Source organism: Spermophilus citellus, assembly GCF_964194105.1.
Source record: "Spermophilus citellus genome assembly, chromosome: 3".
Lineage (NCBI taxonomy): Eukaryota > Metazoa > Chordata > Mammalia > Rodentia > Sciuridae > Spermophilus > Spermophilus citellus.
The window spans coordinates 90946151-90969536 of NC_138184.1; the positions used below are offsets into that span (position 1 = coordinate 90946151).

Here is a 23386-nt window from a genome sequence, read left to right on the forward strand (position 1 = left end):
GGAGCCGCAGTTCTGGGAGGAGGGCAGGGCCCTCAGGCAGCAGCATGGCTCCCAGCCAGCGCAGGGCAGGGCCAGGACCCGCAGGCCCACAACACAGAGCGCCATCTGCCCGTCCACCTGGCTGGCCGCTCATCCACCTGGCCGCCCACCCCAGCCCTTGCCAGCCCACAGAGGTTTCCCGGGCAGACACAGTGCCGGGACCATCAAGCCTAATGCCACCCGTACCCCCCACTGCAGACGGGGCGGGGCAAGAAGGTGCCGGAGCCTCAGCGGAGACGGGCACGGCTTCCACGTGGCCACGCCACCTCTGCTGCGGCCCAGGCCTGGGGCCCTAGGACAGAGACCAGAGTGGGTTCTGTGGGGATACGTGGTAGGAGCTGCCCTTGGTGGCCCAGCTGCCACCTGCACAGCAGCCACCTCCCCCAGGAACTCCCTGGGGCCCGCCATGGCCAGCCAGTATCCTGCGCGTCCACTGCCGGGCTCTGCACAGAGGACTGCTCTGCCCAGGAGCCCGAGCCCATGAGGAGGAGGGGCTGGGACTGGGCCATCAGGACCCACGAGCCGCGGGGGAAGCCAGGAGGGAAGGGTGGCATCAACCGCCAGAAGCATTTAATGGTCCAGGTCAGGTCAGGAGACGGTGAAAGAGATTGGTCACCGGGGACCCAGGGGACACTCTAGCACATCCAGAGTCCAGCGTCCAGCACTGGGGGGTGACATGTACTGCCGGGGCACTGGGGGCAGCCAGGAGCTGGCCACTTGCCCTTCCTCTGACCCCAGGAGCCCCCTCTACCAGCAAGACCCCACACCTCACTCGACAGTGGAGGTCAGGGACAGATGGGGACGTGAAGCCCAGCCCAGGGCCACCACATGGCACCACCAGCCCAAGTCCAGCCACAGCTCTGCCCGGGGAACTATGCCCATCTGTCTCCGCATCTCTTCTGGGGCAAAATGGAAATAAGGATAAAGGCGGCTGAAACCAGCCCAGCTGGAGCCCGCGCTGCCCCTTGGCAAAGCCAGAGGGAGGAAGTCACTTGGCACTTCTGCACCTCAGGGTCCCCATCATGAGACGGGAGGATGGCAGGGACACAGCTTCCAGGAGAAACTCTGCCCAGCCCACTTGCCTCCGCAGGGCCTCGCACCCAGAGCCTGGCAGCAGCTTCATCCCCATTACTGAGGGCACCAGAATCAGGGCCCAGGGAGCACAGAGACGGAGGACCAGAGGGAGCACAGCCGGTCGCCGGCTCTGCAGCGGGCAGGAGGGGCCCAGGCTGTGGAGACGGAAGCACAGGCACCCAGCGGCCCCCACGACCCTCTTTGATAGGGGCTCCATCTGGGGAGACGGCCATGGCCTCCCCAGCCACGGGCCCCTGGCACCAGCACCAAGGCGCCCCCTGCTCCCTCGCTGCCGGACACAAGGGCAAGGACCTCAGGGAGGCGCAGCCTGAAGTATTCTTCCTAATGTCCCCTGTTCGTGTCCCTGTGACCTGGCGTGAGCCCAGCAGGTGCTCAGAAGCCAAGGTCACCAGGCTGGGGAGAGAGCAGCAAGTCAGAGCGGAAACTGAAAACTGCCGGTGCCCCACACATTCCGTGCCCCACGCATTCCGCAGCGCATTTCACAGGAACCACGATGATTCAAGGAGCAGCCCTGCAGGGGCCATTTCCGCTTCTGTGACCAGGTGGAGGTGGGGACCAGGGGTACACCTCTGGGCCTGGTATCTGCTCCATGACCAGCTCCAATGCCCTAATCACACCAGACACACACAGACCTCTCTCCTATCCAGGCCGCACCCCAGGGACAGGGGTGTGGGTGGGGACAGGGAGGACACCGCAACCCTCAGGGCGCCTGAGCCCAGGCTCCTGCTCCTCCTCCACTTTCTGAGCTGTGTGACCCTGGGTTCACTGCCTGACGTCTGTGAGCCATCTCCTGGTCCAGGAGACAGAAACTCACCTCACTGGGTGACGCAGACATTCAACAAATGCCTACGAGGTCCTGGCATGTCCTAAAAGCTCAGTGAACAGCAGGCATTCTTCCCCAATCTCTTTACTGAGGGGATTCCCAAAACAAAGTCCAACAGTGAGCGACTCGGTTGTGTCCGCACATCCCAGGGCCCGACCATCACCACATCCAGGTCCAAAATGTCTGCGCCTCCCCAAGAGGTGCCCCACTGACATTAAAGTTTGTCCCTAGGCGCCCCTGCCCAGTGTCCCTCCTGGGCCAACCTTCCTCCCAGCCTCGGGTTGAGGCCTGCCCCGCTGCAGCCCAGGGCAGCGCTCTGGTCCTCCTGTGGCCACAATGGGCTCCTGGCTGGGCGCAGGCCCTGCCCACTCTCCTCAGGTGAGAAAAAGATAAACACACGGAACCACAGACGGCCGTGGGGTGAGGTGGCTGGACAGCAGAGGGGGCGGGCGGAGGGAACAGGGAGCCTCTGCTGGGCCTCCTCCCCCAACCCCGACATCCTCCTGGGTCTCTGCAGGTGCCAGGTGGAGCCCCGGGGGGCAGCGGGAAGGCAGCCATGGGGGCATCCCGGGCGCGGACTCAAGTGCAAGGGCCAAGGGCCGGAGGTGGGGAGCCGGGGCCGGCCTGGGCGCGCCTCTCCGGAGGGAAGGGTGGATAGCGCAGCCTCTCCCCCGCTAGGCTGCTCGGGCTGCACCTCCGTGAGCAGACAGCAGGGACCAGCGCAGTTCAGGGCCAGCAAGAGGCCACTACGACGTCCATGCCAGATGGCAGTGGGCGGGGCTGTCACCGACCGTCTGCCACTCACTCCTGTTGTCATTACTACCGAGGTGGGACAGAGGCCCGTGGCAGTGGTACCCCTGCGTGTCACTACTGCAGCTGCTGCTGCTACTGCAGTCTCCCCGGGAACCGCGTGGTATCCCAGGACTGTGCTCGGACAGCCGTTAGGACAGTCCCCAGGCAGTGCCCCCACCACCATCCCGGCCACTCCAAAAGCCATTCCACCACCCGCCATGGAAGGCTCTGTCGGCCACCGCAGTGAGAGGCAGCTGCCGCAGCCTTCCTGACGGCGTCAGTGGTCAGGCCAAGGCTCCCAACCTCGGTCCCTGTGCCCAGAGCTGTCCGAGTGTGAGCGCTGGGGCGGTGGGGACTTACTAGAGGGATCTGTGCCGCTTGGGGAAGGGCATTGCCCCAGCAGACGCCACACAGGCCGTCTGGGCCGCTGGAGGCTGGTCGGCAGTGGAAGAAGGCAGGAGCCCGAGCCTGTGGAAGAAGGCAGGAGCCCGAGCCTGCGGAAAGGGGTCCTCGCTGACCCCCAGGACTGCAGAGGGGTCCAGGCACCACACACGCATGCCTGCCGCCAGGAGATACAACAAGCACACGCGCTGTTCCACGCAGCCACTGCAGCAGAGGAGCCGGTGGGGCGAGGACAGAGTCCCCAGGCCGCCTGGGCCTGCACGCCTGGCCCTTATCTCAGAGGAGATAAGCCGGCTCAGGTTCACATGAGGATCAGTGAAGGCACTTAATCCCCAGGGGATCTCTGCTGAGTCGCCCTCGCCCTGGGGGGGGGGGGCTTGGAGACAACCCCCCCCGCCCCGCCCGCCAGCAGCGCCCCTCTGCCAGGGGGTCCTGCACCGCCCCCACACACCTAGCAAAGGTGAAAGGTCGCTGAGCCCCCACAGCAAGCACAGAGGGAAGTGGCACAGGGTACCCCGCTCTCCAGAGGGTGAAGTCAAGGCCAACATCTAGCCAAGGTGACAGACGGCTCCTTCCGGGGTCACCTACACACCTCAAGAAAACCTCTGTCCCACTTCACACCAGGAGACAGGCAGGGTCCAGCCTTAGGCCTGCCCTGAGGCCCAATGGTGAGCACAGGACAGCCCCCACCGAGGACCTGGCCAGTGGGAACACCTCAGGCCGCAGCTGCCAGTCCTGTGAGCAAGGAGGGACAGCAGACAGAGGGCTCGGAGGCAGCCTCTCCTGCCCGAGTCCCCCAGTGAGGCAGGGGGAGGCAGCCCGGGAACCCAGTCCCGCTGCACCCCGTCCGAGCCCTGCGTGGCCCCCACGGTACAGACCCTCGCACTGGGGTGAGGCCACTCTCCCTTCCTCCTGCGCCTTCTCCCGACTTTCCAACTCGGGGCGCCCCTTGTCCTGCTTCTCAGAACCAAAGCCTGTCTGCGTCCAGCTTGGGGGCAAGGACTCGCAGGGCACTGGCACCTCCAAGAGGGGAGACAGCCTGCTGCAGCCCGGCACCTGCCTCAACCCCACCAGCAACAGCATGTGGGCACCAGACGGCCAGCGTCCAGCTACTGCCCTAGGGCCATTCTGACCACAGCCGCCTCCAGAAGTCCCCAGCCACGCGGCTCACACCGGTGACCAGCTCAATCACACCACATGGCCCCAACGCGGCTCGGCGAAGAGCCAGTGGGCTCCAGATGCTGTCACCCCTCGTATTCTGCAAAGGGCTGGAGAAGGTACGTTACCTACAGGGAAACGAGGCCCAGGGCGACGGAATGACAGGCCCAGGGCCCGCAGCCGGGGAGGGCAGCACAGGAGGGCCAGGCCACTGGGCCCCACTGGGAACCACTCAGGTATACGCCCACCTGACCACAGGAGGAGACCACCAGGCGGGAGCATAGAAGAGCCTGTGACAGGTGACCACTGCTGACCCACAGATTCAGGAGCTCCCTGATGGCCAACTGCAGGGGACAGGGCCACGTGAACCCCACGGCCCACGGAGGAGACAGGCCCTGGCCAGCAGGGAGCACGCGCAGCCCAATCAGAGACACCTTCATGCAGCTGGAAGGCAGCCGGAGCCTGGGGGACCTGAAAGTCACCTGAAATTTCTTTTTTTAACAAAAGACAATCACTGTCCCTGAGCCAGCCTCAGGCTGCCCGTCCTCCTTGCCCCCAGACCTCACACAGGCCACACTGCAGCCACAGGCGCTGGGGTCCGGTCTCCGGAGCCTCCTCCAGCAGCCGCCAGAGAAGCTCCCCTCCTGCACAGGCCCTTCATTTAACTGCAGGCTCCTGGCCGCAGGCCCAGAGCCCAGAGGCCTTGGGGGCAGGAGGCCCAGTGCCTTCCTCCTCTCAGAGCAGCTGGGGAGGAAGCAAGCATGGCCAGCCGCCCTGAGAATCTGGAACACCTGCCCCTGGGGACAGGGCTGTGGCACCGGAGATCACGCCCCAGAAGAGCCACATGCAGCTGGTCGTGGAGGACGTGGGGGACACACTGTTTTCCTGGCCAGCCGGGCAGCCAGGCACCCCCGCTAGATATGAAGGGATCTTTAAAAAAAACAAAAGATAAGAAAAGGAAAAAAGCAGCCAAATGTCCCCGCCTCACACGGCCCTTCTCCCCACGGCAGAGCCCACAGGTGCGCCCCCCCATCCCCTCCCTGCTGTTCCCGGACAGGAGTGTCTCTCGCACCTCACCTTCCCAGAGCACAGCCAATGCTGGTCAGCAGGGCCAAGAAAGGGAAAGGCCAGCGGACTCCAAGGTCCCTGCAGCAGGCCTGCAGCCTCCTTCCAACAACCCTGCCCACCCTGGGCTCAAGGTCATGGGCAGAGGCAGCTCTGCAGGTGTCCCATGCTCTGCCACGGCGGCATCCCGCGCTCTGCCACAGCGGTGTCCCAGCGCTCTCTCTGCATGGTGTGCTGCGGCTACTGGCACAAGCAGGCGCAGACGGTGCCCTGGCACAAGCTGCTCCCGCGCCTGGCAGACCTGCAGCTGGCCCCAGGGAGGAACCTGGTCCTCACGCCACCCGCCTCCCCGAGCTCAGGGACCCTCCTCCTCAAAGCCAGCAGGTGGCATCTGCAGACCACACCTGGAGAACCCCAGACCACAGCAGCCCGACAGCCAGGTCTGCAGTGGGCACCTCCCTGTGATGTCCATTACAACATGCCCAGCTTCTGGGGATCCGGGACACCCTCGGGGACAATCACTGTGCTCTTAGCCACAGGCTCCAACACAAAAACACCTCTGGGACTCCACTGAGCCCTCAGGCCCCGTCCCCTGGGCCCTGGTCTCCAGCGGGTGACTTCCAGGTCTACACGGCCCTTTCCAACCCCACAGCACCGTCAGCATACCTGGGACTGTCACCTGGGCCACAGGTCGCAGCCTGGCCTTCCAGGGAGCCTGCGGCCCACCACGCAGACCTCGCTCTGGGGTGGCGATGGGCGACTCCAGGGCAACGTGGTCTTGCTTGGCAGGCACAGCTGCCCCCTGGACGGCCCATGGCGACCCAGGACATCCCACCTGCTGGGCCTGGCCCCGTCCACACCTCCAGGGCCAAGAACACCACCGTAAAACGCCCCATGCGCTTTGGCTCCCACGAAGCCGGAAGGCGCCCGGGGACTGGCAGGGCCTGCGAGGTGCAGGACAGCAAGACGCCTAGAAGACCAGCCAGCAGTCACCCCAGCCATCTGGACATCTGCAGGGGGACGGGGCTGCTCACAGGTGCGCGACTTATGGCCACCCATGGCCACTCCACACCCTCGTGTGGGTCAGTATCCTCCCCAGTGGCCACCAATGGCCATGCACTCCCAGACCCCAGAGCAGTCCAGCAAGGACAAAGACACAATCACAGAACACAACTGCAACAGTAACCACGAAGGCCCCGGAGATGACCAGGGCCCGAGGACACGCCTTCCCGGCTTCCAAGCCCCTCTGTCCCTCTCCTGCCAGATGTGGGAGGTGACCCTTCTGAGTCCCAGGGAGGTGGTGCAGGAGTCGCAGCGGCTCCCGGGCCAGTCCAGGACTACAGGCAGCACGCCCCCAGTCTGGTAGCCTGACAGGGCCCTGGTGCCCTCCCGACCCCTCCAGGCCTCCCACTGCAGGTCAAGGCCTGCCACCAAACACCCAGAGGCACCCTGCACAGCCCAGAGGCGGGCCGGGGGCTCGGCACAGAGAGGCTGCGAGGGCCAGAAGGCCACACAGCAGGCCTGCCGGCCACACCTGGTCTGCCCTGGCCTCCCGTCCCAGGGATGCAAGGCTGCGGTGAAGGCAGCAGCAGAGCCCAGGTGCCAGGAGACACTGCTTCCTGCCAGCGGCTGCAGCTGCTATTTATAGCTGAGCCGAGAGACAGACAGGTCAGCACCCGCCCGCTGGCCCGCCTGCCCACCGGCACGCCTGCCCACCAGCCTGCAGGGCGACCCCGAGGGAACTGCCTGGTCAGGGCAGAGACAGGGGCTGCAGAGCCCAGGGCTGGGCACACACGAGACCCAGGACTATCCCCAGCGAAGCCGGAGGGCCTAAAGTCCCAGGGAAGGGACGCTAGAACAAACCAGCCCTGTCCATGCCGGCTGTCCACCAAAGAAGGCGGTGACAGGTCGTGTGCCCAGAGCCAGCATCAACACCAGGCCTGCCACCAGCACGTCCACACCCGCGAGCCACACCTGCCTCCGTCCCAGGCCCCCACGCCCTGCGGACCAGAACCTGAGCCCAGCGTCCACCGCAGAGCCCGGGGCGGGCCGGGGGGAGGAGACTGCTGCAAGGGCACTCCTTTTGGACCCCACCATGGGGAGAGTGGACAGCTGAATCCCATGGACTGTGTGCGCAGCACTAACCTAGACCCTAGACACAGCAAGAACAGAGGTGAAGCGCTGCCCCTGCAGATGCCCATTCCAGCAGGGCCACGGCCTCAAGATGAGGAACCGGCTCAGCAGCCCAGGGAGGAAGGAAGGAGGGCACAGAGGGCAGGCCCACAGATGGCCCCTAGGGTGGCCAGAGTGAGAGGGACAGGATGTGTCCTGCAGATGCCAGGGAATAAAGTTCTGGGCAGAGCCTGGGCAAAGGCCCTGGGGTGAGGGCGCGTCAGGCGGATTCCAGAGGAAATGGCAGCATAGCACAGGGGCGGAACTGCCCACACAGACGCCACGGCCAGCGCGAGGATCCGGGCAGGGCCTGGCGGGCTCTGGGCATGAGGACCCACAGCGGCCACGTGGGGCGACGCCAGGCCCTGCAGAGGGTGCTGTATGCACAGCTCTGACCCGGGTGCAGCTCCAACAGGAAAGCCCAAGCCCACGCGGGGCCGGGACACATGGTACCCAGGACACACGGCCTTTCCTCGGCTCTGGGGGCCACAAGTCGGAAATCAGGGAGCAGGCGTGGCTGGTTCCTTCTGCAGGACAACCTGGCCTGGCCTCTGTCCAGCTCTGGGGGCCACAGGCCTGGGGGCTCTGACCCCTCTCTGTCCCCTGGTGGGCTCCCCTCGGCATCCCCCCTCCTGCAGGACAGCACCACGTGGAACTGAAGCCCGCCCTCCTCCGCGTAGTGATCTTGGCCACCACTCCCAAGGCCACATGCACAGGACCTCCAAGGGACATGGATCTGGGTCAGAGCGGGGACGCTAGCCCATCCCCACGGGGCTGAGACCAGAGTGCAGGGAACAAGGTGGAGCCGTGCAGGCAGCACAGTTGGGGTGTGGCGGGCCAGAGCGGTGTCCCCGGCCTCTCCACTGGACCAGCTGACCATGGGGGCCACCATCACACAAAATCCTGACCTTCTGGGGCTACCCCTGTGGGCTCCAGAGAGGATGCCCTTGGGCCCTGTGCCCACGGCCACCACCTCCCCAGGCCACCGGCCTGCCTCCGTAGCCTAACAAGCCGGCTGGTGCCAGACAGGTCACCATGACCACAAGAGACAGCACAGCCGCCCAGCCGGCTCCCACGGGGTCTCAGCGGGCACTGCGGGGTTCAGACTGAGGGCAAAGGGCCCGAGGCAGCTCTGGGCCTGGCTTCTAGGACTTGTGAGGAGAGCCCCTGGCAGAGGAAGAGGCCACAGGAATGCGTCCTGCCACCAGGACGGGTCGCCCCACACACGGGGCACGGCCTGCAAAGGACCAGGCGCTGGTGTCCTGCTGGGGGCCTGCAGCAGGTGGGGCCAGTCCCCTGCCAGGGCCCCCCAGTGCGAGCAGTGAAAGCCTGAAGGCAGCACAGCTCCAGAGGCCAGTGCAGGCACTGGGGGGCCACACTCTGGGGCTCGGGTCAGGATCAAGGGGACCGGAGGTCCTTGTGGAACCTGCTGAGATGAGCAGGGAGGCCACCGGCCCACGGTCTGCTCCAGGGCCCAGGAGCAGGATGAGGGGGCCTGGACGCAGCTGTGGGATAAATGACCTGCCTGAGGCCACCACCCACACCAGGGCTCCGGAGCCCAGAGTGCTGCCACTCAATCTGTGGCTCCTCAAGGTGCCCACGCTGGCCATGGAGACCCGCCCGCCAAGAACACGGGAGGCAGTGACTTAGCCACTGGGCCCAAGAGAGGCCTCCCTGAGAGCCACCGGGCAGGTGCCCCCCCCCGCCCCCCCGCGCACAGACACACGCGGCAACAGCGTCCAGTCCCTGGGCTCCTCTCCGCCTCCCACGGGCACCTCGGGCCTCCTGCCTCCCCCGTTCCTTCCCAGCTCAGAGATACCCCAGGTCCAGAAGAAGCAGGCTTGAAGCCTGAGCAGTGGGTCTGCAGGGGATCCAGGCCTCAGAAGCAACTCCCCAGTCCCGGGGCACCCAGGAGTAACCGCCACCTACCTCAAGCCAGCAGGACCCCAACAGGCCGCTAAGGGACATCACTCACCACCCAGTCACCCCCTGTCATTTTCCCAGCCAGACTGGAGGTGGGCATCCAAAGACTCTGCCCAGTCTGGCCCTGCCGAGGCCCTCCATGGGGCAGGTCTTCCTCCGGAACCCCCGGAAGGAGCACCCACCGCAAAGCATCTCCTGTCCCCTACTCCAGCCCTGCTGCCTCGACCTCTCAGGAGCCAAGTCGACTCTCGGGAATTCCCACGGTAAGATGCCATCAGAGAGCAAAGCCAGGGCAGAGGGAAACCAGAGATGCATTCATCTGAGCTCAGGCGAAGCAGGAAAACCACACCACACACCAGTGGTAGCTGCAAGCAGGCTACAAACTCAGCTCTGAGCTTCCTAGCAGCCAAGGGGAAGAAGGAAATGAACGGTAAGCAACTTCAAGAAAACTGTGCAAAAGCTGTGGCTTCACCAGGAGGTGCCCACCAGCTACGTGGCCCTCTAAGGAAGGTGGTGGTAGCCTCCCACAATAGGCAGGAGGCAGAGGGCCGAGTCAGCCAGGGCCGCTGCCTACATGGCGCCCTCTCCCACCACACTCGACCACAGAAGAGCCTTGGCCAGGCCGGAAAGGATGGCCCCGGGGTGGGGTGCCAGGGGCCACCTGGCGTGGCCTTCAAACTCACAGGCCTGTCTAGTCCCCAGTTTCCAATAAGGCTGTGCGGAGGCCACAAAGCCATGGTGGCGTGGAGGTCGACACATGCTTCTGCAACAGGCCACTGAGGAAAGAGCCCAGGCCCTGGCTTTCCAGCCCCGTGGCCACTCAGCCCTGCTTCCAGGGCAGCCCTGCACTTGACAGCGGGAGGCGCGGCTGCACCCCAGCAAGACTTCACCTGCGGTCACTGAGAAGCATCTCACAGAGGCCCCACGTCATGAAACACTAACTCTTCTCCTGGTGCTTTTCCGACCATTAAGAAAGCACAGGAACCCTTCTCAGCTGGGGCACCCTACAAACCCCGGGGGTGGCTTGCTGAGCCCGCCCTGTGTACCCCAGAATAAGCTCCAGATGCAAGATGGCCCTGGACGGGGACTACCGAGGAGGGAGGGGTGAGCCTCAAGGAAGTGTGTGTCTGGTTTAAGAGGAATGAACAACATGGGAGCACAGCCGGTGCATGGGCCGGAGCACAGCCAGAGTGTCTGAGGAGCCCCATCCAGGGTGCAGCTGCCTGGGGGAGGAGGAGGAGGAGGAAGAGGACAAGGAGGAGGACGAGGACAAGGAGGAGGAGGAGAAGGAGGTGCAGGAGGAGGAGCAGGAGGAGGAACAGCAGCAGGAGGAGGAGGCAGGAGCAGGAGGAGAAGGAGGAGGAGGAGGAGCAGGAGGAGGAGGAGCAGGAGGAGGAGGAGCAGGAGGAAGAGCTGGAGCTGGAGGAGGAGCTGGAACTGGAGGAGGAGGAGCAGGAGGAAGAACAGCAGGAGGAGCAGGAGGAGGAAGAGCAGGCAGGAGGAGGAGAAGCAGAAGGAGGAGCAGGAAGAGAAGGAGGAGGAGGCAGGAGTGGGAAGCAGGAGGCAGGGGGAGGCAGAGGGAGGCAGAAGGCAAGAGGGGGAGGCAGGAGGCAGGAAGAAGAGGCAGGAGGCAGGAAGCAGGAGGAGGAGGAGGAGGAGGAGGGAAGAGAGAGGAGAAGGAGGAGGAGGCAGGAGGCAGGAGGAGGAGGCAGGAGGGAGGAAGCAGGAAGCAGGAGGAGGCAGGAGGAGGAGGAGGGAAGAGAGAGGAGGAGGAGGAGGCAGAAGGCAGGAGGAGGCAGGAGGAGGAGGAGGCAAGAGGGAGGAGGCAGGAGGAGGAGGCAAGAGGGAGGAGGCAGGAGGAGGAGGCAAGAGGCAGGAGGAGGAGGCAGGAGGGAGGAGGCAGAAGGAGGAGGAGGCAGGAGGAGGCAGGAGGGGGAGGCAGGAGGGGGAGGCAGGAGGAGGCAGGAGGGGGAGGCAGGGGGAGGCAGGAGGGGGAGGCTGAAGGGGGAGGTTGGAGCGGGCTCCCTGCTCTCTGTACCAAGCTGCAATGCTTCCTACAGGTCTGTGCATTTTGCTTAATAAAAGTAAATTTTTGGTAAAGCCCCAAACAATGGGCAGATTGGGACATGTTACTTTCTGCTTTTCAAATGAAATTCAAAAGGCCACATCAGCCCCCAAAACTTCCACTGAGCTGCGCCCGCACATGACAAGCTCCAGTGGGGAAAAGGCGCGGCCCACCCCACGCAGAGCAAGGGTCCTCTGGCCCTGCTGGTCAGCGGCCGCACCACGGCCTCCATCTGAGCCTGGGCCTCCATCTGAGCCTGGGCCCTCGGTGGCCTGGGCCGGGCCTGCCCGTGCTGGGGAAGGACAGGAGGTGGGAGACCAAGAGAGGCACCCGGCTCTCAGGGACGGGGCCAGGCAGGGCCAAGAATGGGAACAGGAGACACTCAGCCCAGGCCTGAGACACGAAGGTGAGTCCCTACAGCCACCTGCCCATGAGGCAGGGCCCAGGAGCCACAGGCAGCTATTTGATGGTGTTAAAATGAAGGGAAATTCAAAGTCCTCCCCTGAGTTGCATGACAGGGTCACAGCTACAGTGATGGCAGGTCAGGGACAAGCCCACTCCTGCAGAAGGATCTCAGAAGTGCTGCCCCAGAGCTGGTGGCCTCAGAGGGACCAGGGAAGAGGATGGGAGAGGAGGCGGGGCCCTCCTGTGGAAAAGCCCCGGCAGGGCGGCCCCTGGACAGCCCTGAACTGAGTCCAAAGGGGGAAAGGAGAGGCTGGGGCCAGGCACAGTGCCACTTGACCTGCAGGTCACCAGCCACCACCACCAAGGCCACTTAAACTTAAGCTAATAAAAATTCAATAAAATCCCAGCCAGTGGCCACAGCATCAGCCGGCACAGGGCTTTCCCACCAGTGGCCATACCCCGCCAGCCTCCCTCTCAAGGTGGCCTTATTTTTTTCCCTCCCTTTTAAAGATAAACTGGGGCCAGAAGGTCAGAGCCGAGGTGGACGCAGAGCTGAAGGAAGCAGGACTCGAACATAGGACTCCGGCTGGCCTCGGAGGGCTCCTTCTGCAGGAAAGAAACCTGGGCTCTTCCAGACCACAGGGGACCTGTCACAGGTGGGCCTCCTCCCCTGCTGTCCCCCAAGCTGCCACACCTCCAATCAAGCCAGGTGTCCCCCATGCCCAACAGACACCACTGGTTAAAGGGGAACCAGAGAGTCCCCGCCTCCCGGGGCAGAGAACCCACAGGGCACATCCAGTCACCAGCAGGACCGGTCAGAACAGGAGCCCACCACGGGTTGTCCCCCTGGGCTCGGGCAGAGACCACCCACTCATGGCCCTTCCCAGCAGCCCCTCAACAGGGAGACAGGTCCTCATGTCCAAACAGTCTGACAGCAAGGGCCCCCCCCATACCTCAGGAGGTCTCCGCTCCCCAGGGTACAAGCCAAAGGACGTGGCCCTGCCTGCTCAGCCCCAGGACAGCAGAGTCCTTAGTCCGTTGCTGGCAGCATCAGGCCCTCTCAAGATAAGCAAACTGCAGCTCAGAAAGGGCAGGTAACTTGCCCAGAGTCCCATCAGGCTCCGCCTCCGGAATCCCCTCCAGTACCCCCCAACCCATCCCACAGGCAGGCCAGGGACCCCAAGTCCCACGGGAGAGGGGACCAGCCCGTGCAGCAATTGTAGAGAAGTAAGGACTGAGCTGGAGAGGAACCGGCTGGAACTTGAGACCTTGACCTGGCTGCTCTCTTGGGGACTGCCTAGTCTGCTCTGGGTGACTTTTGGTTTTGGTCCTAGGGAGTGAGACCCGGGCACTTCACTCCTGAGCCAAGTCCCCAGCCTTTTGAGACAGAGTCTTGCTGAGTTGCCTTGAATCAATGCTCCTGCCTCAGCATCCCGGTTGCTAGGACAACAGGTGTGCATAGGGTGGGGGACTCCTAACAGGTATCTGAACCCCGAATGAAGGACAGGGGCAGCACGGAGTGCCTGGACTCACTTTGCGTGGCCACGGAGGTGCCAATGACAATCATTCCTCCACCACAGGCAGAGTGCCACTTCGCCCTCTGCCCTCCATACCACCCGTAAACGGGACAAGGCTGCCGCGGCCCCAGGACCCATTCCAGCCTCAGCCAAGTCCCCAGGCCCGTCCCTGCACGGGGCCCTTGTGGCCTGCAGGCCAAACGCGAACTGCTCACCGCTTCCTGGAGCCCCCTTCGCGCACACACACGGCGCTAAATAATTCAAAACCATGTTTTCGCTTCAAATAAACACAGCCCTGTCTCAGAGGCGAGGCCAAATCTGCATGAATGTTTAAGATGAAATGCGACTTCAAAGACCTGCCAGCTGCACTGACGCCCCCACTCCCCACACCCTGGGGAGGACAAGGGCAGGGACCCTGTTCCCCACTGCTCCAATAGGAGCCATCACCTGGGTTGGCACCCCTCCAGAACACGGGCCAGTTTGGCTGCCCCATGAGTGACCCAGGTCTTGACGTTTAGTCCCACTCCCAGGCTGTGTGGCCTGTGCCAGGTCACTCAACCTCCCTGGACCTCAAAGTCACCGTCTATAAAATGGGACAATAATGGCACCGACTCAGAGAGTGCCGAAGAGTAAGCAGAGGACAGGGGAGGACAGGGCCTGGTGGTATCACGGGGAGGCGTCCCTGCCTCCAGGTTTCTGGGGCCTCTCCTCCCTGGGGACACAGGCTTCTAGGCCCAGGGCCCTCTGAGCGGCGGCAGCTGCTCAGGGCGGGTGCCCCCCCCCCACCTCAGGCAGGAATCCCGCTCCTGCAGCTACTCCCTGGGCTGCTCCTCTTACAGGGAGAGGCTGGAGGCGTCACCTGGGAGGCTGCTGTCTGGGGCTGGAGACAGGAGGGAACACAAGGGAGACACACACACAAATAAAAGCCGCACCCCCACGTCAGCTCTCAGCTCGGATGTGGGGACTGGCTCAGGGAGCATCTGTCGTGTGCCCCTCCGGTAGGGTGCCCCATCCCAGCCCAGCACCAACTCCCCCCCCAGCCCTGGTGGGGGTGGGGACTCCCAGGAGCAGCCCCTCCCCCGCACTTGGGGGACAGGCCAGGATACAGCCTGTGCAGCAGGAGCTGGGCCAGGCCTCCTGGGGCCCCTTCCAAATGCCAGCGGGTGGGCGGCAGCCTCCGGGCCCCAGAACAATCGGGCCTCCCAGGGCTCTGGAGCAGCCAGATTCAAGGCTGTGCAGCTCCTGGGATCTGGGGAGGTGGTGTGAGTATTAATTGGGGGAAAGAACGGATTATGCCAAATAAATCCTTCCTGCCAGCCCAACCTTCCACCAGGGGAGGGGCCGCAGCCCCAGGAGGGTCTCCATCCCTCAGTGGGGCCTGACAGCACATTACCATTTACATGGATTTATCAATACTATCGATCTGGGCCAGCGTAAATAGCTCAGTGGGAAGAGGCCAAGGCTGAGCCCACTCAGCTCCCACCCCCATGTCTGGGCACCCAAGCCGGCCCTGGCGCGGGTGTGGGGAGCCAGATGTCCTGCTCCCTGGAGCTCCAGGGCCCCCTGGCCAGACTCAGTTTTTGCATGTGTCCAATGGGCTGAAGGCCCAGGCCTTTCTCCATCCTCTGGGAGCAAGCAGAGGGGGGTGAAGAGGAAGGACCCCCCTCTGCAGGTCCCCACTTCCCCTCCAGGGGAGGTGAGGCAGCCCTGTGCTCCCGGATTCCAGGCCCTTGGAGGAAAGGTCAAGTTTGAGAGTCCGGGAAAACAACATCAGTAGTCACAGTAACACCGTGCCCCTGCGCATTACTCCACTAGGTCCTCAGACCCCAAGACTGGGTACCATTTTCACCCTCCCTCTGCAGAGGAGAGCCCTGAAGTACAGAGAGGTTGAGTAATTTGCCCCGGGTCACACTGTCAGCCAAGCAGCCAAAGGAAGACAGAAGGAGAGCAGCAGAGCTGCAGAGAGCCAGGCCCCCTGCGGCTGCCCCTCCTCACATCTCCTCCCCTCCTCGGGCTAGCCCCGGGGCCCCCCTCGAAGGCCACCCACGAAGAACACAGCAGTGCCCTAAGATGCCCTCCTGCACGCTGCGGGCCCCAAGGGCCCATCCACCGCGGCGGCCGCAGGGACCTGGAGCTGCGGTAAAAGGGCAAAGTCAAGGCCACGACGACACATCCCAGCGTGGCCAGAGCCCCCCCAGCCCGCAGGGATCCTCGCCGGCCCCTCCGCCTCCCTCCCGCTCTCACATCCTTCCTCCAAATCTGCAAAGAGGAAAAAAATAATAATCATAATAAAACCAGTTCTCACCGACAGGGGGGAGGCGGGAGGCAGGGAGAGGCCGACGCGGCTCGGGCCGCCCCCGCGGCCTGCACCCGCCCCGAGCGCCGCGCCGGGCGGAGGACCGCGCCGGGGAGGACGCTGGGCGCCGGCTGCAGGTACCGCGCGCCCGCCGCAGGGGCCGGGCGGGGACGGCGCGGCGCGGCCACTTCCCACGGGCCCTAGGGAACCGGGCCCGGCGCTGCCCGGTCCAACCCACGGGGACCCGCTCCGGAGTCCAACTTCCCAAACTCGTGGCACCCAAGTCTCCGCACTGCCCGGGAGGGACGGGGGCGGCGGGGGCAGGGGAGGCCGGGAACAGAGGCGGCGGGGGCAGGGGCGGCCGGGGACAGGGGCGGCGGGGGACAGGGGAGGGCCCGAGGCAGCTGCCGCCGGGAGGGGTCCCGCCCTGCGCCCCGCGCCCTGGGCCCCGCGGCCTCCCCGGGCCTCCCCACGCCCGCGGCCTCCCCGGGCCTTCCGGCGCCCTGCGCCCGACCTCCCGGCCTCCCGGCAACCAGGCGGCGGTGCGGGCCTCCGGGCCGGGCGCACGCGGGGGCGGCCGGCGCCCCCGACCCCGCGGGCCGCGCGGAGTTCCCCAAGTTCCGCCCCCGCCCGCGGCGCCGACTCACCTCGCGGCGGCGGCCAGGCCCGGCCGCGCGATCCTGCGCGGTCCTGCGCGGGCCTCTAGGGCGCCGGGGCCCCGGCCCGCGACTCGGCGCGCATGGCGGGCGCAGGGCGCGGGCGGACGCGGGGTCGAGCGGCTGGCGGCCCGCGGCTGGCGCTCGGCGGCGGAGGGCGGGGCGCGGCGGAGGAGGAGGCTCGGCCGGAGGAGGCTCCGCCGGGAGGAGGCTCCGCCGCCGCCCCCCGCGCCGCACCCGGCCCGGCCCCTCCGGCGCCTTAAAGGGCCCGCGACGCCCGCCCCGGCCTCGCGCGCACCCGCCACCACGCACGCACGCGCGGGCGCGGCGCCGAGTTTCTTTTTGGCAGCGCCCCGAAGCAGGAAGGAGGGGGCGCCCGCCGCCGCCGCCCCCGCCGCAGACGCCCGGACGGAGTCGCGTTTCAGCCATGAAATTATAACTCAGGAGCGGCCGGAGCGCGGGAGAGGGCGCGGGGAGGGCCACCCACGGAGCCGGCGGCGACACGCACAGATGCGCAGGGACGTGCACGGCGGCGCTCACCCCGGGCTGTCGCAGACGGGAGGCCTCCGCGGCCGGCGTGAGCACGCTGGGCCTCACCAGACTGAGATCCAGGCTAGGTGGACGCTGCCGTGGCCCAGGCCCCCGGAGACGTGGGCCGAGCGGCGACCCAGGCAGTTCACGGCACAGCGGGGCCTTGTCCACCGGAAGGTCAGCTTCCGGGGACAGATTGCCGACTTTGTGCACAGCCTATGACAGTGAGGACTCGACAATACGTCCTTTAGTGGACACCCACTTGAGGACATTCAGGGACACAGATGCAGACTTGCAGCAAGCCGGTGGTCCCCACAGGGACACTCACCCCGGATCGTGCTCATGGGAGCCACACAGGCCCCAAGTGGGAAACACGCGTCACAGACTTGCACACGTGCACACCCCCAGGCACGCTCTGCACACGCCCCGCGCCAGCAGGAACTAGTCCCCGCCGGCCAACGGCCCCGTCCTCGTTTACCTCCCCCCGCACCCTGCGGCCCCTGCCGGGTCTTTCCAAGCAGCAGTGGGCACTGGGCGCCGGCGGCCCGCCCCCCTCCGCCGCTCTCCCCTAAGATGTTGGAGAGTTTGAGTGGTTTTTTTTTTTTTTTTTTCAGTTCAACTTTCCTTTTTTGGAGTGACGTCTCAGCAGATTCAGTTCTGCCATCTGCCAACATCTGAGAACCCCCGGGGAGACGGGGAAGGGCTGCGTCGGGGAGGCCGCCGTGCGGTTTCCAGGGCCCGCCGCCTCCACCTCCTGCCGGGATGGCGGGGTGGCCGGGGTCCCTCACACCCCCCACCAGGCTTTGAGAGGGGGGCGGTTGGGGCATCTGAAGCTTGGCAAAAATCTGGAAAAAAGGAAGTGGGGAAGCAGATTGCAGCTGGGAACCGGAGGGGTCACAGGTCAGGAGCCCTCCCTCCTCAGCCTCACCAGCCCAACCAGATCCACGTGCAGGGCCAGACCTACAGAAGGCAGGCGGGGGCCTGGAGGAAGGAAGGGGACAGCCCAGCGGGGCAGCCTTCCTGAGCCACCCCCTGGAGTCACCTGAGAACACCCTGGGATTTGCATTTCAATGAGAGGCAGCTCTGGGATTTGTCACTGTAGAGGGAGCGGAGGGGGGCTCTCCTGGTTCCCAGTCAGTTTCTGCCTTGCACGGCTGCCCCCAGCAGGGAGGGGCAGGGGGTGTCCCTGCATAACGCCCAGGGTCACCTGGAGAGTCCTCAGGGAGCAGGGAGCCCAGCAGGGCCTCCAGTACCCAGGTGCCCCTGTGATGCTTTGCAGACCCCAGGTCACACAGGGGACTTACCTCCTTGCCCTTCCTGCTTCCTGGCTGTCAGTTGTGGGGCTGCAGGGAGCCGTAGGGGCACACCTAATGAGCACCTAGTGTATACTCCCAGGGTCTCCTGGCTCCCCCTCAAGCCCCCAGAGGGGCCCTGATGTTGATCCCACATTACATTCGGGGAAACTGAGGCCCGTGGAGATAAAACCCTCATGTGCTAGACTTTCCAGCTAGGGATTCTGCATGGGTGCCCCCAGCCATGGCTATGGAAAGATGATCTGGGGGCCTCCACTGGGCCCTGCCTGCCCACAGACCCTGCAGGCGGTATCCTGTGTGTCCCTGGACTGAGGGAGCAGCACCCAGGGTCCTCACAGCTCCGAGAATGGAGCCCACTGGAACCCCTGGGTTGCAGGAAAGAACAGGGCCCCAAACTCCCAATTAGCCTTTGTGAGGGACTTTCAATGTGTCCATTTTGCAGGTGGGAGGACTGGGACTGAGTTCAGGAAGCTACGAAAAGGTACTGGGCAGCATGTACCAAATGGCCCAGGTCAGAGTGACACTGAGCAAGGACATACACCCAGGTGGCTGTGGCCCGAGTGACACTGTGTCCCCTTCATCCCCCTTCCAATCATCCTGAGGACTTGGCAACCTAGACAAGCCCATCCCTGCCTCAGGACCCTTGCATCTGCCCTTCCCTCTGACTGAGCCATCAGTCTTCCAGCTCAATGCCACCTCCTTAGACAGTCCCTCCTGACCCTCTAAGGAAGCTCCTCAGGCACTGGGCATTTATATATATTTTTTAATTTATTACTTTTGTGGTGCTGAGGATCGAACCCAGGGCCTCGCACACGCTAGGCGAGCTCTCTACCACTGAGCCGCAGCCCCAGGCCCTGGGCATTTTTTTAAATGTGTGTGTGTGTGTGTGTGTGTGTGTGTGTGTGTGTGATGGTTGCTGATGGACCTTTATTTTATTTATATGTGGTGCTGAGAATTGAACCCAGGGCCTCACACATGCCAGGCAAGCGCTCTACCCCTCAGCCCCAGCCCCACCCTGGGCGTATCTTGGTCACATGTATTGTCCTTTGTCTCCAGAATGTCTGCCCCGTGAGGGCAGAGAGACCTGCTGGCCGACCACTCCACTTGCCCCACATAGTAGACATTCAGTTAAACGTGTTGCAGGGACGTGGTCAGTGGAGAGCGCTGGCCTGGCCTGTGTGAGCGCTGGCCTGGGGTCTGTCCTCAGCATAGCAACTAAGTAGATGCTGAGTCTTTGGGCCTCCTCCAGGGCTCTGTACTAGCCCATGGGCCCATCTGTGTCTGGGAGTCTCACCTCCTGAGGCCTGGGAGGAGCCCCTGCAGGCCCAGGGTATTCCTGTGGGCAGCCATGATGTGTGATGACCCCTCAGCCCCCTGAGGGGCTCTGCCCCCAGGAGGGGCCTAGAGACCAGCAGCAGCAGGTCAGCACCCACACTGGGGCAGGTACCCTAAGAGGCCTTGACCACCGCCACCTGGCAGGCCGGTGTCACAGTGCCGGTGACAACCCAAAAGATGCCCAAGTGCACGTCGGGGGCTGAGCCTGGCGCACCCCGACCTGTGGGGGTGCAGGGAGGTCACACCCCGACCTGTGGGGTGCAGAGAAGTCCCATCCACTTTTCCTGCTTTCCACGTGTTTTCAACAGACTTGAAACCAAAGCCCTGAGAGACTGAGGGGCTCCCCACACCCCACCTTCCAGGGCCTGGGGCATCTTTAAGTCACAAGTTCAGCAAACCCAGCACCAGCCTCCTGGAGGGAGGGACAAGGCACTGGGCTGCCTGTTTGTGACCTTCCCAGTGGGAGGGGCCCTCTCCCCAGAAAGCCTGGAGGCTGTGAGTGGGCCACACGCTGTAGTGCAGTACGCAGTGGGTACCTACTGTGTGCCACGCACTGTGCTGGAGCAGAGGAGACTGGGCCTAGCCAGCGGGGACTGACGAGGGATAGGACCTCCCAGTCCTCAAACTATTGCCAAAGAGTTCACACAGAGCCCCCAGTCTCCCCACTGTCACTGCAAGAAAGGGCACCGTCACCGGGCCTCCTGGACACCCACACCTTTCCCTGGGCCAGCTCCACCCTTTGCATCTCCGAGAGAGCAAAGAAGGACAACGCAGTCCCTCCCTGACCCCGAGGCGCTCTGCTCCCCCAGGGCTGCATTTCCAGTGTCTAGGGTCTCTGCTTCATCTTTCCCCTGGGGGGACACAGAGGGACACCAAGGGGGACCTCCACCAGCGGAGTGGCACCCGCAACCCGTGGCCATCAGAGAGGGGGCTCCGGGATCCTGGCGTCCCTGTGATGGAGTGTGCCCTGGGAGCCCTGCGGGGACTTGGTGCTCGGTGCACAGGCAGGACAGAGCCTGTGCAGGGCGGTGTCCCTGTGCAAACCGGGCAGGAAAGACTGCTGGACCTGCTGCCTGTGCAGGGACACTTCCGGAAGACACTGGGCACCGAGAGGATCCTGCTGTTAGTCCTGCTGGGTAGAGGAGCCCCCCCAGCAGCCTGGGCCAGCAGAGGGCGGGAGGCTGGGCTCCACGGGTGAGAGGTCCCCAGCCAGTGTCCAGGCCCAGCGATGGGCATGTGCCGACAACAACACGTTCAGCGTGAGAGTGGGGAAGGGTGTAGGTGGACACGCCCTGAGGCTCTCCTGGGGACACAGGAGGAATGGCAGGGGGCCTGGCAGCAGGATGGTGGGGGCCTGGGAACTAGGATGGAGGAGGCGTCCTGCCCAGACGGCGTCCCCCGGGGAGGGCTTCAAGTCGCATAATGAAATTCCTTCTTGTTTCCAGCGTGGACATCTGGTTTTGGACACCCCTGCCTGCACCTCTGGAGAGCCGGGAGGCCTCCGCTCTGACATCTTGGCACCACATTTGCTGTTTCTCAGCCTCCGGAGAATGTCAGGAATGAGCCCCTGGGTGGCCTGACCTCCATGGGCCTGGGAAGCCAGGACAGTCCCCGCCTCCCCGCCCCGGGCCAGCCACCACAGACACGGCTGGTGGACAAGGCCACGCCACCCCTGAGCCGCCTGCCCGGGGCCAGGGCTCAGGCCCAGGTGGAGGTGAGGCCAGAGCCCAGGGCCGTCCACAGCGGAGGACCTGCAGGCCTGGAACCGCACTGTTGTCCCCCTGGGCTCCTGCGGCTGAGCCTGCAGAGCCACTAATAAAGGTCATTCTAAGATTGTAAGTGCCCCAGGTCCCCCTCTCAGAAGGGCCCCCAGTGTCCCCCGAGCAGCCACAGCTGCACAGCTCCCAGGGTCACAGCAGGAGGGGAGCCAGTAAAGAGGACCCAGGCCAGCCAGGCAGACCCCATTCAGCTCCTGTCACTCAGCCAACAGGGAACAGGTGGCCAGGGACCCAGCACGGGAGGGACCCCCAGGAGCTAGTCCCTGGCAGGCCAAGGAGGTACTGGCCGGTCCTGCTCCCAGCCACCTCTCCTGATCCGCCCCAGTGCCCTCTGCGTCTGCCACCCACGGTCTAATTCGGATCCGAGTCCACGGGGAAGAGCAAGACCAGCAGGGACAGGCTTGGAACTGGCCTCTGTGGGCCCAGTGTCTCATTCCGACGGTGGCTTCTCATTCCTGCCCGGTGGCTGCCAGGCCTCAGCCTGTCTCCAGGTGCCAGGCCTGGAACCGGAGCTTCATTCACCTCAGGCCACTCCCCCGAGTCCCTCCAGTGGCCCAGGGTGGACCTCCCCAGTTCTAGCCCAGCAAGGGGTGCACACTGTAATCCGCAGCTCGGGAGGCTGAGGCGGGAGGGTGGCGAGGTCCAGTGTGGCAACTGACCGAGACCCTGTTTATAAAAAAAACAAACGGCAGGAGGGGGCATGCAGCTCAGTGGTCGGGCACCCGGGGTTCAAGCCCCAGCACGCCCGAAAAGGAAAAGAAAAAAGAACAGGGTTCAAAAATGGCGTGTTTGCCTTGAAGCCAGCCCTAGGGACAGAGAACTGGGAAGGGAGGGGACGGCTGGAGATCTGCGGATAGGGAGGGTCTTTCTAAGGAGGCAACCTTGACAATGGAGGTAGCCGGAGGGAACAGCGTCCCAGGAGAAGGGACAGCATGTGGGAAGGCCACGTGACACGACTCTCCCACCTTTGGACACAGCACTTGCCGCATCCATTCATCCTACTAGTGAGGCTGTGAGAGAAGACCCGCGTTGTCTTGTGACAGGTGGCTTCGGGGTGGACTGTGACACGGCAGCAGACACCAACACAGCGGGACGGCCCCTCTGACTCCCAGCTCGGCCGCACGTGGGGCCCGCAGGCCTCGCTCTGACCTGGGTCTGCACACTGGTCACGGCAGCTGGTGGCCCAGGAGCGGTCACCGAGGCCTGGCCACCACAGCTGAGAGCAGATCCACACACGGCCCCAGGGGCTCAGCCCTTCCCAGAGGGGGAAGTTGACCTCGAGAGCCAGAGTCCAAGGGCACCCAGCCAGCTCTGCTGGACCCCAGGGGCCGTGGGACACTGTGGGGACCCCAGGGGCCGTGGCGGGGAGAGCTGAGCTCTGCGCCTCCCCCTGGGCAGGCAGCACCTCAGGACGGAAGGAGCAGCTGCGGTCTCCCCGTCTGGGTTGGGGCTCGACTGCCCTCTCTGCTTCCAGAGGCGTGGCCACGTGACCACGGTCCTGCCACGGGCAAGGGCCACGGACCTGCATGTGTGAGGCCCAGACCTTGAGGTTCCTCCCGCCTGCACCCCTCCTCCACCCTCCCTCTCCAAGCACAGGCAGAGCCAGGGACACAGGGACCCGGTTCCCAAAGCTCTGCTGGGAGGAGTCCCAGCTGCCAATCACGAGCGTCCACTCCACCTGCTCTGTGGACGTGGGGCTGGGGTGGTGAGTCCTCCCTCAGGAGGGAGCTGGGCCTGCCCTGTGGTCCCAGAGAAGCAGGGGCTCTTTGTTATGCAGCATCACCTCCACAAAACCACTGACTGGCCCGGGATCAAGACGCGGTTTCCTTCCGTCAGCCCCTGAAACGTGGCATCTACCATCCAGCTCAGTGGACTTTTCTGGAAGGGCCTTTAGAGACACATTTCGATAGCCAAAGGGTGGGCCAGGCCGAGGGAGGAGAACGAGAGGACACAGCACAGGGCCCGCCTGTGTCCCCACGGCATCATGCGGGACCCAAGACACCTGCAAGGGACACAGAAAG

The 23386-nt window shown here is 64.5% G+C and overlaps 1 protein-coding gene and 1 long non-coding RNA gene across 12 annotated transcripts in view; one reads left to right on the forward strand and one right to left on the reverse strand.

Moving 5' to 3' along the window:
• NCOR2 (nuclear receptor corepressor 2) overlaps positions 1–16586 on the reverse strand; it is a 137683-nt gene extending 121097 nt beyond the window's left edge. For 3 of the 10 annotated variants that reach the window (XM_081285500.1, XM_081285506.1, XM_081285494.1), the window contains exon 1: positions 16400–16585. The gene's annotated coding sequence lies outside the window, so the exon portion shown is untranslated. Of the gene's footprint in view, positions 1–16399 lie in introns of all 10 variants that reach the window. The other 7 variants (XM_081285502.1, XM_081285504.1, XR_014020992.1 and 4 more) reach the window with 6 other exon arrangements.
• On the forward strand, positions 15783–21421 carry LOC308644417. 2 transcript variants are annotated; one of them, XR_014020996.1, is made up of 3 exons: positions 15785–15889; positions 17554–17839; positions 21033–21421. It is a non-coding gene; the product is annotated as an uncharacterized lncRNA (long non-coding RNA). The 2 variants fall into 2 exon arrangements; XR_014020995.1 differs by lacking the exon at positions 17554–17839 and having other exon boundaries at positions 15783–15889.
• The last annotated feature ends 1965 nt before the right edge of the window (positions 21422–23386 follow it).